We start from the raw sequence: 14120 nt of genomic DNA, 5'->3' as shown, positions 1-14120 counted from the left end.
AGGACCCAAACTCTCCACAGTCCCAGCTGAACGCCTGGATCTGCACAGGGTGTTTTGTCTGTCCCATTCTTCCTTCTTTATTGGCTGGAATTGTGCAATTGCACTTTCTTCCTCCTCTAGCAGTGTCACGAGTGGGCCAAAGCTGGCGAGTGGGCCGTGCTCCTGAGGCAGTGCAGTCTGGAGCTGGTGGATGGAGAATTGCCCTTCTGCACTTCCAAACCAGAGCAAAAAGCCGTAAGTGGGACTTTGTGACTCTAAGAAACTCCTGGCAGTTTCAAAGGGAATGTGCAGCTCATTCGCAGGGTGAGAAGGAAGGTCATCTTCTAAAGGATTTGGGCTTTGACAGAGTTTCCATTCCCAGTCCTGCTTGGAGCTGGAAGGGCACAAAGCAACTTCCTCTTGCTTTGAGCACAATTTCAAATACCAGTGTTGGGAAAAAAGCCCAAAATCTTTTAAGAGGCTGCTGAGGTCAGTAAGATGGATCCATGCCATCAGCACATTTACAATGTAAAGAACTGAGTTCTCTTCTGAAAAAGATCATTTACCTCTTAATGCAAAGAATGTATCTTTGCATTTATGTTTTGGTTTTTTCACTAACATTGTGTTATGTTTTTTCACTAACACTTGGATTTTATTCTTATCTTTTACAATTTACCTATTTTTTTCCTTTTTCCTTTTTTTTCCCTCTAAATCGAAAACATGTCCTACAAAAGGAATGTCCTTTGCTCCTGGTTCCCATGTGGAGCAGCTCCCTTCCTGCTGGCTGAGCTGCTCAGGCAGAGCCCAGCAGCTCCTGGCCCTGCAGGGCTGAGGCTTTTCCCCGTTGCTGGGCACAGACTGATGGAGCAGCACTGCTGAACTCGAGCACACAGAGGGACCAGCAGCAGCTGCCTTTGGCCACCTGGGGCTCCAAGGCCCAAACTCTGAGCAGCCAGGGCTGGAAGAGACTGGCAGCATCTGATCCCTGACTCTGGGCAGACAGGGCTGCACAAATGACCCCACAGCAGCAGCAGCAGCACATGGAGCTGACTTTGAGCACAGCCCCTGCCCCTCTTCCCTCCCGTGTGCAGCGGTGTCACAGCAGCCTGAGGCACCTGGGAGCCCCCAGTGCCAGCAGGGACTGGAGATGGCAGCCCTGGGCTCCTGGAGGCTGTGCAAGGAACGGAGCTGGGCACTCCCTGTGCATGGGGAGCTTCCAGATGGAAAAGGCTGCTGTGCCCAGGCAGCTGCAAGGGCACAGAAAGGAGGCTCTGGAGCACTGGATCTGTGCCAGTGCCACAGTCCTGGGCAGCAGCCAGCGAGCCCTGGGGGAACAGAGGGCACAGCAAGAGGGACAGAAGCAGGCAAGGGCAGAGACTGGAGAGAGCCAGGCCTGGGAGCAGGAACAGCTGCTCCATTGCACTCTTGGAGAAAGCTCTTGGCTGGTTCAAAGCACTGAAAGGTGTGAAGGGCAGAGAGGAGGCCACAGCAAACAATGCTCCTGTTTGCACAGCCTCCCCTCTCCGTGTCCCAGAAGGAATTGCATGGACTGTGTTCTTCTCTCTGAGCCGTCTCGTTCAGCATGAGCAGCTCAGCACCAGGAGCTGAAGGAGCTGAAGCCTCAGGCCACAGGAGCTGGGCAAGAGGGAACTTTTGGAGCAAAGGAATGCTGCTAAAATAGCCCCAGCTGAATGCAGTGGATAGAATCATGGAATCACAGAATCCTTTCTGTTGGAAAAGCCCTCTGAGCTCACCCAGTGCAGCCGGTCACCCAGCAGTGCCAAGCCCAGCACTAAACCACGTCCCTGAAGTGCCAAGGCCTGGACACCAGCCCTGAGTGAGGCCTGGACAGCAGGCCCTGAGCCAAAGGTGGCCTCTGGATGAACCTTCCAAGCAAAGGTTCTCTTTGTATCTGCTCCCTGATGAAATATGCATGGTCATTAGCCCTGTGATAGATGTAGCCACTCACTAGTGAAACATGTATTGACCTTTGTGTATTTAGAAGCCAGACAAGGCCATGAAATCTGACATCTGGCCTTGTTTGGGGCTGTATGGTCAAAGTCAGCTCCCTTGGTTCCTCCTTGAGCCCTGGCCAGGCTTTGGGAGGGACCCAAGAGGAGGATGAAAGCAGATGTTGCCACACTAGCAGTGCTGTCAGTTTGTTCATTCAGCACTGTCAGAGCTGGGCCCTCTCGCAGCGGGGTTGGAGCCTCACCTGGGGCTGGAGGCACCTGCAGGAATTCCCAGTGCCCAGGAGTGGCTCTGCAGCCCTTGGCTGTGACAGCTTCCCCAGCTGCTGTGTGGGTCTGGGGGATGGTAAAGGCTGAGGGTAAATGCTGCTGGATCTTTGTTAATCACTGCAGGCAATCTTTGGTGGGGATGGTTGGGTGCATTGCTGAGCTGCTCCTTTTGTGATTCTTTGCTGCTCTGAGCTGCAGGAAATGACACTGATTCCTTCAGCTGGAGTCTGTGTCTTTGGTGCTGACTTTGGCCACTGGTAAAACAAAACTGGCACAGTCTGGCCAGATGCCAACAAAATGTCACTTGTTCAGTGTCAATGTGAGGAATCAGTCCCATCAGAAATACCCAGCTGGGAAGCCCTTCCCTGGAGTTCCCTGGCTCTGGAGTGGGCTGAGGTTGGAGCCCTGTGGGAGTAGTGGGGCAGTCGGGTAAAAGAAGCTGCACCCCTGGATGGCTTCAAATGCATCCAATAATTGCATATGGAAAAGGAAAGAGTACATAGGAAACAGCACCTTCAGAAGGAACAATTATGGTTGGAATGCTCCCACATGGAGCAAGAGAAGAAGGTTTTAGTCTTGAGCTCAGATGCATTTGTGCAAGTGAAATATCTATATACATAATAATTATATATGTATTTATAGTATAATAAGACTTCAATATATCTATTTATATATATTTATTTATGTCTGTATCTATCTATATTTCTATATCACTATCTATGTATAAAATTATATAATAATGTGAAATAGTGCTGACAATACTAATTTGGTATCTTTGGCTGCTCAGGGATGTAACACTAAATACTCTACAGAACAGGATTGGCCAGGACCCTAATGTCAGTGGTCAACTTTGGGAGATTGTATACAATGAAAAAAGGAGGAAGGGAGGAAATTGGCTATTTTTGCAGGGTTTGCTGATACTGTGATGCAGAGTGCTTTGTCTGTTCCTGTGAAAAATACAGTGATTTTGCCTGCAGGGTTTTTCATGTACCAGATTATGCACAAGCTGCAGGATTGGTTGCATGGGTGAAGGGGTTGTTAAAAGAGCAGTTGGAAAAATGAGGAGATGGGAACCTTTGCCCATGGAGAACCCATCTCCCAGATGTGCTCCATGTCCTTCACAATGGCCCACTGGGGAAATGGAAACCCCCTGGCTGTGCACGGCTGCCCCCAGTTTGCAAATCCAGCCATGGGCAGTGAGACTTGGGGTGCCTGGGAAATTGTTCTGGCTGTGATGGCCCCTGGCAGGGCCAGCCCAGAGGCTGCAGAGCTGGGCCTTCATGCATTGGAATTCATTAGGAAAAATTCAAAGCCAATGAGAGCTATCAATCCTGAAACAGGAATTCAGATTCCTTCAGGACACTTTGATTTGGTAACTGCTCCCTTGGAGCTTGGCCTTGCAAAGTGTTCCTGTCATGGCAGGAGGAAATGATGCAGAATATCAAGGAGAAATTACAGTAATTCTGTAAACAATAACAAACAAGATTGGATTGTTCAACCCCATGACAGGGTAGCACAATTACTGATTTTGCAATTTTAAGAACGATTGTGAAAACAGGAGATCCACCTCCAGTCACCACCATTTGTGCAGATAAAGGGTTTGGAGGCAGCAGCCCTAATAATGGAGCCAGAGTGTGGGTCCCGAGGCCAAAAGGCCCTCCCGAGGCAGCTGAAGGAGCAGCTCCTGGGAAAGACAACTCTGCGTCCTGAACCCTGGGCAGGAACAATGGGAATGTGTCCCTGCAGCCAAGGATTCTGTGTGAGAACAAGTAGATCTGCCAGGATATGGTTTTACACATCCTGCCAGACCAGATCTCCCTGTTTGCCCCAAGGGCCCCTTTGGAAAATGCTCTGATCCACCCGGCTCCACGGGAAAGCTGCTGTGACACTGAGGGACTTGCACAGCAATTCCATCCAGGAGCCTGGGTGCCCCTCAGGGACTGGGACCCGGCCCCTTCCAGCCAGAGGGGAAAGGGCCCCCCAAGCCTTGTTAGCCACAGACAGCATGGGAAAGCTGAACAGCAAAGGGCCTGGGGGCATTATTCTGGAATTAAAAAGGTGCCAGCTCCAGGCACAACAGAATTCTTGTTCCTAATTGGAATGAGATTGAGAAAAAAGAATGAAGAATGGTGTCACTAAAGTACTACTGATGTCTGTAAGGTGTACCTTGATAGTCAGCCAGAATCTTTGCCTGCCAAAAACACCTCTAGTGTTTCACCAAGGGATTGGTCATCAAAATGTAATAATGAGTTATGATGGATTGCTGAGCTTCTTTTGTAATTCTTTCCTAATGATGATGTGCTTTGCTGAGCTTATCGTTTTGTAAATCTCTGCAGCTGTGTATGATATAAATGACACAATTCCTTAAGTTGTTGTCTGTGTCTTTGGTAGTGACCCTGCCCACTGGTGAAACAGGGCCCTCTCTTGCCTAAGTGTTCCCTGAGAAGGCAAAAGCCCTCCCTCCAAAATTCCCCCCTTCCTCCTTGTTCCCCCCCTTCATACCCTGAGCATGATGTGCTCTGCTCTGGGCTATGCCCGGGCTCAGTTGGGGTCTCCTGTCCTGGCTGTGTCCCCTGCCCAGCTCCCCCGCAGCCCCAGCCCCTCCCCAGCGTGGCTGGACGAGGGGCAGGACAGGCCTTGGCTGTGCTGCAGCTCAGCAAGAACAAAACCATCTCTGCGTGCTCAGCGCTGTGCTCAGCACCCGGCCCAGCAGTGTCTCAGTGCCAGGGGCTGTGCCCTCAGTCCCTGCCGGGGGTTTCCATGGCAACTGCCAGGCCAGGTGACCCAGGTGTCCCCCCAGTGCCGGTTGCCATGGAAACAGTGCCCAGCCCTGCCCCTTTCTGTCTGGCTGACCTGGCCTTTGGCCCTGGCAGTGCCGGTGGCTGCTGGTTCCTGGTGCCAGAGCGGCCAGCGCGGCACAGGGCAGGTGGCCATGGCACAGCCCCCAGCAAGGGATCCCCTCTGGCTCTGGGCACTGACACCAGCCCTGAGCAAGGGACCAGGGCAGCTTTCCATGGCCACCAACCATCACAACGGGTCCGGGCATTGGTTGCCATTGCACCAAACCATGGAACGGGTCCCTGTGGCCATTGCCATGGCACCTGGTGGCACCAACGAGTGTCACTGCAATTGTACCTGGAACAGCCCTGGCACCGCTTTGTCCCAGGGTTGCCATGGCAGCTGAGGGCAGCAACAGCTGGGGCTCTGCAAGGGCCCTGGGGCAGACGGGAAGGAGCAGCAGAGCAGGGGCTGATCCATCCCCAAGGTGCTGGACAGCCCAGGGCAGCGTCCCAGAGCGTCCTGATGTAGCTGCCAACAACATCCCCCCTCTGCAGCCCTGGCCTCTCCCCCAGCTCACACAGGTGCCCCATCCTTGCACGCACAGACACGGCAGCACTGGCTCAGCAGCCCCTGTTTGCATTGCACACAGCAGGGGGAGCACCCCCATGCTGTTGCTGTGGGGACATGAACCTGAGGGAGCACAAATGCCATCAGCCCCTGGGGCCAGCAAGGGCTGGGGGACACCAGGGAAACCACTCAGCTTTGTCCTGGCCTCTGCAGTCAGCCAGAAAGTTTGTTCCCATCAGCTGGGAGTTTCCTGTCCCACTGCAGACGCTGTTGCTCAGAGCCAGGGCTGCCTGGCAGCCACCCCCAAACTGCCCTGAGCATTTCCTTGGCTTCACCTTTGCTTTCTTTCCTCTTCCTGATACAAATGTCTTCCCATTGCCCACCCCTGTTCCCTCCCCTGCAAACAGCCCATCCCTGCTTGCCCTTTCCTCTCTGGCCCCACTCCCCATTGCAGTTCCTGACTTGGCCCCATGGGAACGTCCCTTGGGCAGCAGGATCATCCTGCAAGTGCTGCAGGAATTGTCTGCAGGCTCCTGCAGCGCCTGGTGCTGTTCCCTTGCCAGAGGCACCCCAGGCCAGGAGGGCACATCTGGGCTGCTGTGTCTGGCTCTGGGGCTCCCTGTTCTGGGCAGTGAGGAGGAGCTGCAGAGGCTCTGCAGGACTGACAGGACGGGCTTTGGGGCTGGCAGGAGAAGCTGAGGGACCTGGGCTGCTGGAGCTTCTGAAGAGGAGGCCCAGGGCTCCTCCTGCAACTGCTCCAAGGGTGGCTTCAGAGAATCCCAGAATCAGCAAGGGTGGAAGAGACCATGGAGATCATAAAGTCCAACCTGTGCCCTGACACTACCTTGTCTCCCGTGGGCCTCCTCTTCTCCAGGATAAACAACCCCAGCTCCCTCAGCTGCTATTTACAGCTCTTGTGTTCCAGCTCCATCACCAGCCTTGCTGCCCTTCTCTGGACACACTCCAGCCCCTCCATGTCCTTCCTAAATTGAGGGGCCCAGACTTGGACACAGCACTCGAGGCGCTGCCCAAGCAGTGCTGAGCACAGGGGAAGAATCCCTGCCCTGCTCCTGCTGGCCACACCATTCCTGATCCAGGCCAGGAGCCACTGGCCATCTTGGCCACCTTGGCACTCTGCTGGCTCATGTCCAGCCTGCTGTCCATCAGTCCCTGCAGGTCCCTTTCTGCCTGGCTGCTCTCCAGACACTCTGTCCCCAGCCTGTAGCGCTGCAGGGGTTGTTGTGGCCAAAGTGCAGGACCGGCACTTGGACTTGTTAAACCTCACCTTGTTGGATTTGGGCCCTGGATCCAGCCTGTCCAGGGCCCTCTGCAGAGCTCTCGTACCCTGCAGCAGATCAACATTCACACCCAGCTTGGTGTCATCTGCAAATATGGTAATTTTCTATTTTTTTTAACACATGTGGTAATTATTTACCCAAAATCATTAACATATTTTCCCTCCCCTTAACCCATGTGTTCTTCTGTCCTGGGGGTCTCTCTGGTAGTCCCTGGTGCTTGTGGACCCCAATGTTCCCATGGGCCTGGCTGAGCTGGCAGGACACTGAGGCTGCTGAACTTCTAGTTCCCCTTCTCACACAATGGGCATTGTGTGGTTTCCACAGGCCTGGGGCTTTGGAGAACAAACTCCAGGTGTCAGCTCAGCTGGTGGAGACAATTTATCATCTGCTAATATGAGGTCACAGAGTGGGCTGTGACATCACAGAGTGGGTTATGTGAGGTCATTGAGAAGCGATGACATCACAGGCATCCTATGTGACATCACAGAGCCAGCTGTGACATCACAGGGCAGGGGTCTGAAATCACAGAGCAGATTCTGACATCACAGAGTTGGCTGTGACATCAGAGACCAGCTGTGTGACATTAGAGAATGGGCTGTGACATCACAGAGGGGCTGTGTGACATCCCAGCAGGGCTGTGTCAGGTCACTGGGTTGGTCACTCTGCCCCAGCTCCCCCTCACAGTTTCTCCCAACAAGTCCAATGCTGTCCATGCCCAGCGTGGTCCCTGTCCCCCAGGATCCCCCCGGCCCACCTGGAGCCACAGCCTCCACCAAAGGATGTTCCACAGGATCCACCCCAGAGCCTGACAGGGGAAAAGGGGCCAGGGCTGTGTGACCAGGACATCAAGGACGGGGATTATCCAGGTCACTGTGGCCAGGTTTGGGTTCCCCAGGGCAGAAAAGATGTCTGGCAGCTGGAGCAGGGTCTGGGAAGGGCCTCCAAGGTGGGGCTGGAGCCCTTGGGCTGTGAGCAGAGGCTGAGGGAGTTGGGCTTGTCCAGCCTGGAGCAGGGAAGGCTGAGGGGCTCCTCATGCCAGCCTGGCAGTGCCAGCGAGGAGGGGATGGAGAACACAGAGCCAGGCTCTTCACCGGGGAGCCTGGTGGGAGACAAAAGCCAATGAGTGGGAGGGGAAAGAGGGGAGATCAGGCAGGGCATGAGGAGATGAAATGAGTCAGGTTGGTTTCAGCATTTCCTTAACACCAAGAGCAGCCTGACCTCCCCTCTCTATCCACCACTGACAGCTTTGCAAATCAGGAATTGTTTGAGCTGTTTTGCCCCCACTCCAGGATGGACATCCTGATACAAGAACTTAATTCTGTTTGTATCTATCACAGAACCATGTTTGTCTAAAATTAATTTTAGTATGGAAATCACCTGTGGATCATGCACTCATCAGACGCTGCTGGGACATTGCACATGGCTCAGGGAAGAGCATGATTGTTATTAAATTGTGTCCTGTTCAATTGTGGTCTGTTGGCCATGAAGAGAAACTTTCTGTGCCTCTGAGTCTCACCAGTTCCTGACCCCCAAACGACACAAACCTGATGAGTTGTGCTTCCCACTCCAGTGGTGGCACTTGGACCTCCCTCCATCCCCAGAGCAGAGCTCTCTTGTCCCAGAAAGTCCCTGGTAATGCAGGGACGAAGGAAACAGGACAGGCTGGGGGATCAGGGGCAGGGCACAGCCAGGGATTTGGGGTGGTTGTGAGCCCAGGGCAGGACCCAGCCCTTGGCCTTGGTGATCCTCATCCAGCTGTCCTGGGCCCATGGATGGCTCCAGCCTGGCCAGATCCCTCCCCAGGAGAGCTTCCCACCCTCCAGCACAGCCACACTCCCACCCAGCTTGGGCTCACCTGGGAACTGACTGAGGGTGCCCTTGATGGCCTTGTTCAGATCAGCAATAAAGAGATTGAAATGACCTGGCCAAAATCCTGAGCCCTGGGGACACCCCTGGATGTGACTCCATTCCTCAGCTGCTCTGAGTGCCAGGGGTTGGATGAGGGAAATGGTGGGGATGTGTTTCAGGAATGCCAAGGGCCAAGGCCTGAGCCCCAGCCCCTGGCCAGGCAGATCCTGTCCCTCCCTCCTTGCTCAGGGCTCTTCCCGGGATGGGCACTGGCATGTGGGCATGTGCAATGCCAAGGGCAGGAGCATGGGGCGGCCCCTGCCAGGCTGCTGAGCAGTGACGAGGAGGCAATGAGGCCCCAGGCCTGCAAGGGTCACTTGTCCCCTCGTGGCCTCAGGCCCTGGGCCAGCAGCCATGGCCAAAGTGCTGCCCAAGTTGGCTCTGGCAGGGCTGTCTTGCAGCTGCTGCCCATCCCTGTGCCCTGTGCAGCCCAGGCTGTCCCACGGTGTCCCTGCCCTGCGCCTCTGTCCCTGCAGGCTGTCGGCATCCCCCGGCTGCCCCACCTGGCTGGGCCCTTCCTTTGCTGACAGCTCTGCCTCCTGCCTGCCCCTGCCTGCCCACACAGAGCCTGGGGCTGCTCCAGGCTCCTGCTGGGGGCCGTGCTGCACCACAGCCCTGCCCTGGGAGGGAAATTCCTTTCTCCTGGTACCAGTCTGGGCCTCCCCAGCTGCCCTTAGCATTAATACTTCCTCTCTCTGGCTGTTTTCCATTATATCAAAAGGATCCACCATCCCTGAAGCTGCTCTTTAAACACTCTCATGGCTCTGCTCCACTGTCCTCAGTCTCCAACCCACTGAGCACAGAGCTCCATTGTCCCTATACTGTGCTCATGTGCCCAAGGCCTCCAAACCCCTCCTTGGGACACATCTGAGCCCTCTCCAAGGTGTTTCCAAATCAAAACATTCAGCTCATAGTCTAAGAAAATCACAAGAGACAGCCGGACCTGTCTGTCCTGGTTACTTTTGTCTGGGAGCAATCCTTGGATATACAGAATTTGGGAGGCCAAATTCTAATTTTGGCCATGGTCCCTGGACAAGAAGGCTGTTTCTTTTCCATAGGAATGAAGGAACAGAGCCCCTCTGTTTCAGGGGCAGATGAGAGATGACCACCAGAGGCCAAGGCCAGCCAGGGCTGGCAGGTTTTGTTTTGCAAGATACCCTTGCCTAGAGGAAATAGTTTAGGCAGAGTACCAATTTTGGCAATGGGCATCTGAAAAGTGAGATAGTTCTTTTCCATAGCAAGGAAAGCATGGAGCCTCAGTGCTCCAGGAGCTGATGAGAGGCAGCCCTTGACTTCCCAAGATCAGCCAGAGCTGTCAGGTGGCCCCTGGGAGGCCAAGCCAGCCAGAGCTGTTCCATGTTCCCTGGGTTCCATGGGGCCCCACAGTGTCCCAACAGTCCCTTGCTTCCAGGTGGCCCTTGGAGGCGTGGTTTTGCAGTGATGATGGTGCTGCCAGGGTGCCGGTGGCACTGGGTGAGCGTCAGGGTCTCTTCCCACCTCGATGACTCTGGGATTTCCTGCTGAGCGCTCTGGCACCAATCGTGTCCCACGCGTGCTGTTTGGGGCTGGCCCCAGCAGTGACTGTGGGTGCTGGGGAGATGCTCCAGGCTGGCTGGGGCAGCTGAGGCTGCAGGGCCATGTCCAGGCCGAGGCCGCCCGTGCGGCTCCCTGGGGCCCCGCGCAGGGAGCAGCCACCATCGGCCGGCCCGGGCTGGGCAGGGCCATGGGCGCTGCTCCTGCAGCTGCCGCGCCAGGCAGGGCCAGCAGAGCAGCGCCCGCAGTGCCCGCAGCGCCCGCCTGAGGCGGCCGGGCCGTTTGCTCGGGGCAGCCGCTGCTGCCTGCGGGCCTGCGCTCCCAGCTGGCCAGCTAAAGCGCCGCCAGGGCTCTGCGGGGCAGGCCCTGGGCTCTGTGGCCCTGCCTCAGGCCCCTGCTGGCCCACGGAGCCTTCGCTGCACAGGGAGGGAAGCGAGGCACGCAGGGACTCTGCTGACTGCCCCTCAACCCAGACCTCCTGAGGGAAGGGTAGTGGCAGCCCATCTGCCGCAAGATCTGCCAGCCTTTGGACCCTGCCTTCCCCTTCAGACAGCTCGTGGATGCTGACTTCATTCAGTCACTGTCCTCCTCCTCCCACAGCAAGGGAGTGGGTGCGAAGCTGAAGATCCTGTTACCTTCACAGCAGTCCTGTGGCAGGTCTGTGCTGCTGCTGTCTTCCTCCATGGAATCATCTCAGAGTTCTCTGAGCTCTGGTTCGCTGCAGTCTTCCCAGCTGGAGAGGTCTTGGGAGCTGCTGAACTCTCCTTGGGACAGCTCTGGCTCTGCCTCACCTTGGCACTCTTGGCACAGCTCAGTCTGGGTGTAGGATTCCTAGTCTTCATCATTGCCAGCTGAGGTGCCCTCCTCACTCTCCTTCTCTGCCAGCACTGAGCCCTGCTCTGCCTCTTCCAGCTGCTCCCTGGGAGGTTGGGCTCCCAGTGGGCTGGGTGAGGGGCTGTCCAGGCAGCTGGGGCTGTCTGGAGCAGGCACTGGGCTCTGTGTCCCTGCTGATGGCACCTCCTCCCTGGGGGCAGGAGAATGTGCCTGCTTCTCCCGGCTGTTCACACTTCCTTCCCCTCGCTGGCTCAGCTTTGGCTCAGTCACCTCCTCTTCCATTGGGGGCAGCTCCTGGACTGTTGCCCTTTGCTGCCCCTGGTAGGGCTGTTGCTGTGCCCCATCTCCCCACAGCACCCTCACAGCCGCCTTCCACTGCTGCAACTCATGGGCACTCCTTGCTCTGCGTGGGGACACTTCCTTGGCTGCCATTGCTGGCACTGACTGGGAGAATTCACAGCTTGTCACCTCTTCCCTCAGGCCAAGCTCTCGGGCCCCAACATCTCCCCACTTGTTATCTCTGTCAAGTTTCTTCTCTTCCTCCTCCTCCTCAGTGTCTGACCGTGGCCAGGCTGAGGCATCCACTGCCCCCACCAAGTGCCTGCTGAGAGCCTGGTCTTGCCCCCAGCTGGGCAGGGGGCTGGGTGACTGGAAGGAGTTGAGCTTTGTCTTGCTCTCTTCCATCTTGGAGCTCCTGTAGCACGGACAGATCCCAGGAGCTGCTTCCTTCTACAAGAGTAGCTCTCATGGGACTGGGCACCCCAGGGCTCTGCGCCCCTTATATACACCCTCAGTCATGGTGGGGCTCTCTGATGTCACAATGGTCTCTGGGCACCACCATGTCCTGCATCATCAAGGGCCCTGTGTCACAAAGGGCCACACCCAGCAGCCCTTCAGCAGCTGAGCCCACTGGAAGCTGCATGGAGAAGCCCCTGGCCTTGAGCATTTGCAGCCCTTGCTGTGCCCAGGCCGTTCCCACAGTCCCACCGTGCACCCACTATGTCATGGTCCTACTTGACAGGCTGACCTGCACCCTCAGAGCCCTGCCTTGGCAGAGTGGGCTGCTGTGGACACGAGCCATTGGCCAGACGGACGCAGCCAGGCACTTGTGGGCAGTGGCTCCATGTGCAGCATCAGACTGGGCATGGGGGACTGTTGAGAGTTTTTTGCAGATTGAGGAGTTCTTGCTAGACAATGGCCATATTCAGCCGATGCACAATCCAGCCTGCTTGTACTAATGAACAATGGTCACGTTCACAAACAATGAATAATGGACATATTCAGAAATGGGCTTGGTATATTCTTGAAAGCGATAAAAGAAGAAGAGTTGTTAAGACTCAGGAGGTTTGTCAGCGAGCTTGGGAAAGTAAGAAAAAAGTGAGCCATGGGTGGGCCAGACAACCACAGCAAGACATGTGAAAAATTAGGTGATCCAATCAGCATTCTAATTTAGACGTGTGAACAGCTAGGATTAACCAATCATGTATTAGCTAGAGACATGTGGACAGTAGAGATTTTTTAAAAATATAGTCTTTTTAGGGATAATAAATTTGGCTTCACTGGATCATGTTGGTCATGGTGTGATATCCCTGAACCTCCGTGCCCCGCACACAGGCACTCCAGCTGGAGCTCATCTTCCTTCTCCCGAGCCTGTTTCCATGTGTCCCTTGGTGCACACAGCCCCAGGCCCCCTATAAACAAGAGCTGCCCGCTGTCTCTTCACGTGCCTGAGCTCCTGCTTTCTCTCATGGCAGCAAAACCAGGCTGTTCACAGGCAGGGAGCGGAGCCCTGTTCCCACAGGAGGCTCTCGTGAGCCCCTTCCCCACTGTGCAGGCAGCCCTTCTCCTACCTGCCCAGAATGCTCTTGGCACAGCAGAGCACAAGCTGGCTGACTCTGGGCTCAGCACAGCCCAAACAGAGGGGCAGGAAGACACAGCTGCGGCTGTTTTGCAGCCATGCCTCAGAGAGATGGGAAGGGTCCCCTGCCTCTGGTCTCGCTTGGTTGGGTTTCTGACTGGCTCTGAGGCAGGGGCTGTGGTTCCTTGCTTGTGGGAAGACCAGAGCTGCCAGAAGCACGCCCAGCGTGCAGGCACTGCCTGACGGCGCTCAGGCCGCTGGGATGGTGGCGCCCCTGAGTCCCAGCCACTGCGCTGCTGCTGCTGCTCCATTTGCTTTCAGGCACACCCAAAGCTCACTGCTAGGCCACGGTGGTCTCTGGTTCTGCCTTCTTCCTGTCCCTGTGTACGGATGGAGCATTGCTGTGCTTTCAGGAAGCTCTTTGTGAAACCTTCCGCCAACGCAAGCTCCTTTGCCCTCAGTGGATGCTTGCCATGGAATCCCGCACAGCTGGGTTCACAGCAAACTCAAGCTGGCTCTTCTAAAAGCCAGGCTCCTTATCGCCTTCAGCATGCTCAGCACAACCTTTAACTCCATGCTGCTGTGCAGCTGGAGCAGCAGGACAGGGACCTTTGCAGCCTGAGCTGCCCTTGTTCCTCTCTGTCCATGCCCAGAATGCAGCGCAGAGGAGAACGGCAGCAGGGCCGTGCATGTCTCCGGGCTCAGGTTTTGTGTTGCTTCAGCTGCACGGAGATGCGGGTAAAGTGAAAAACCCAAACAGTTTATTAAGGGAAAGCGAAGCAAAGGGGTGAGCTGGGAAGCAGAAAAGGGGATGGGCAGGGCCTGAGGGCTGCAGGGAGGGAATTGCCAACAGGGAGAGAGATGGCAGGAGCTCCTGGAGCTTCCCACAGGCTCAGCTGTGAGCAGCCAGAGCTGTGCCTGGAGCTCCAGCTGGTCCATCCTGCTCTGCAGGGGGGTCGCATCTTCAATGGGCACTGGAAATCGCTGATGAACGCTGGTACATCTGATCCATCTTCTTTCAAAGATCATCTGAAGCAGTTTGCTCATGCACGATGGACTCTCATCTTCCTTCAGGGCTTGAAGAGCTGGAAGAGAGAAGAACAGTGCCAAGGTCAGAGGCCA

This window comes from Ammospiza caudacuta, chromosome 10, assembly GCF_027887145.1.
Source record: "Ammospiza caudacuta isolate bAmmCau1 chromosome 10, bAmmCau1.pri, whole genome shotgun sequence".
Taxonomy (NCBI): Eukaryota; Metazoa; Chordata; class Aves; order Passeriformes; family Passerellidae; genus Ammospiza; species Ammospiza caudacuta.
Note: the sequence above shows the minus strand (reverse complement) of the source record.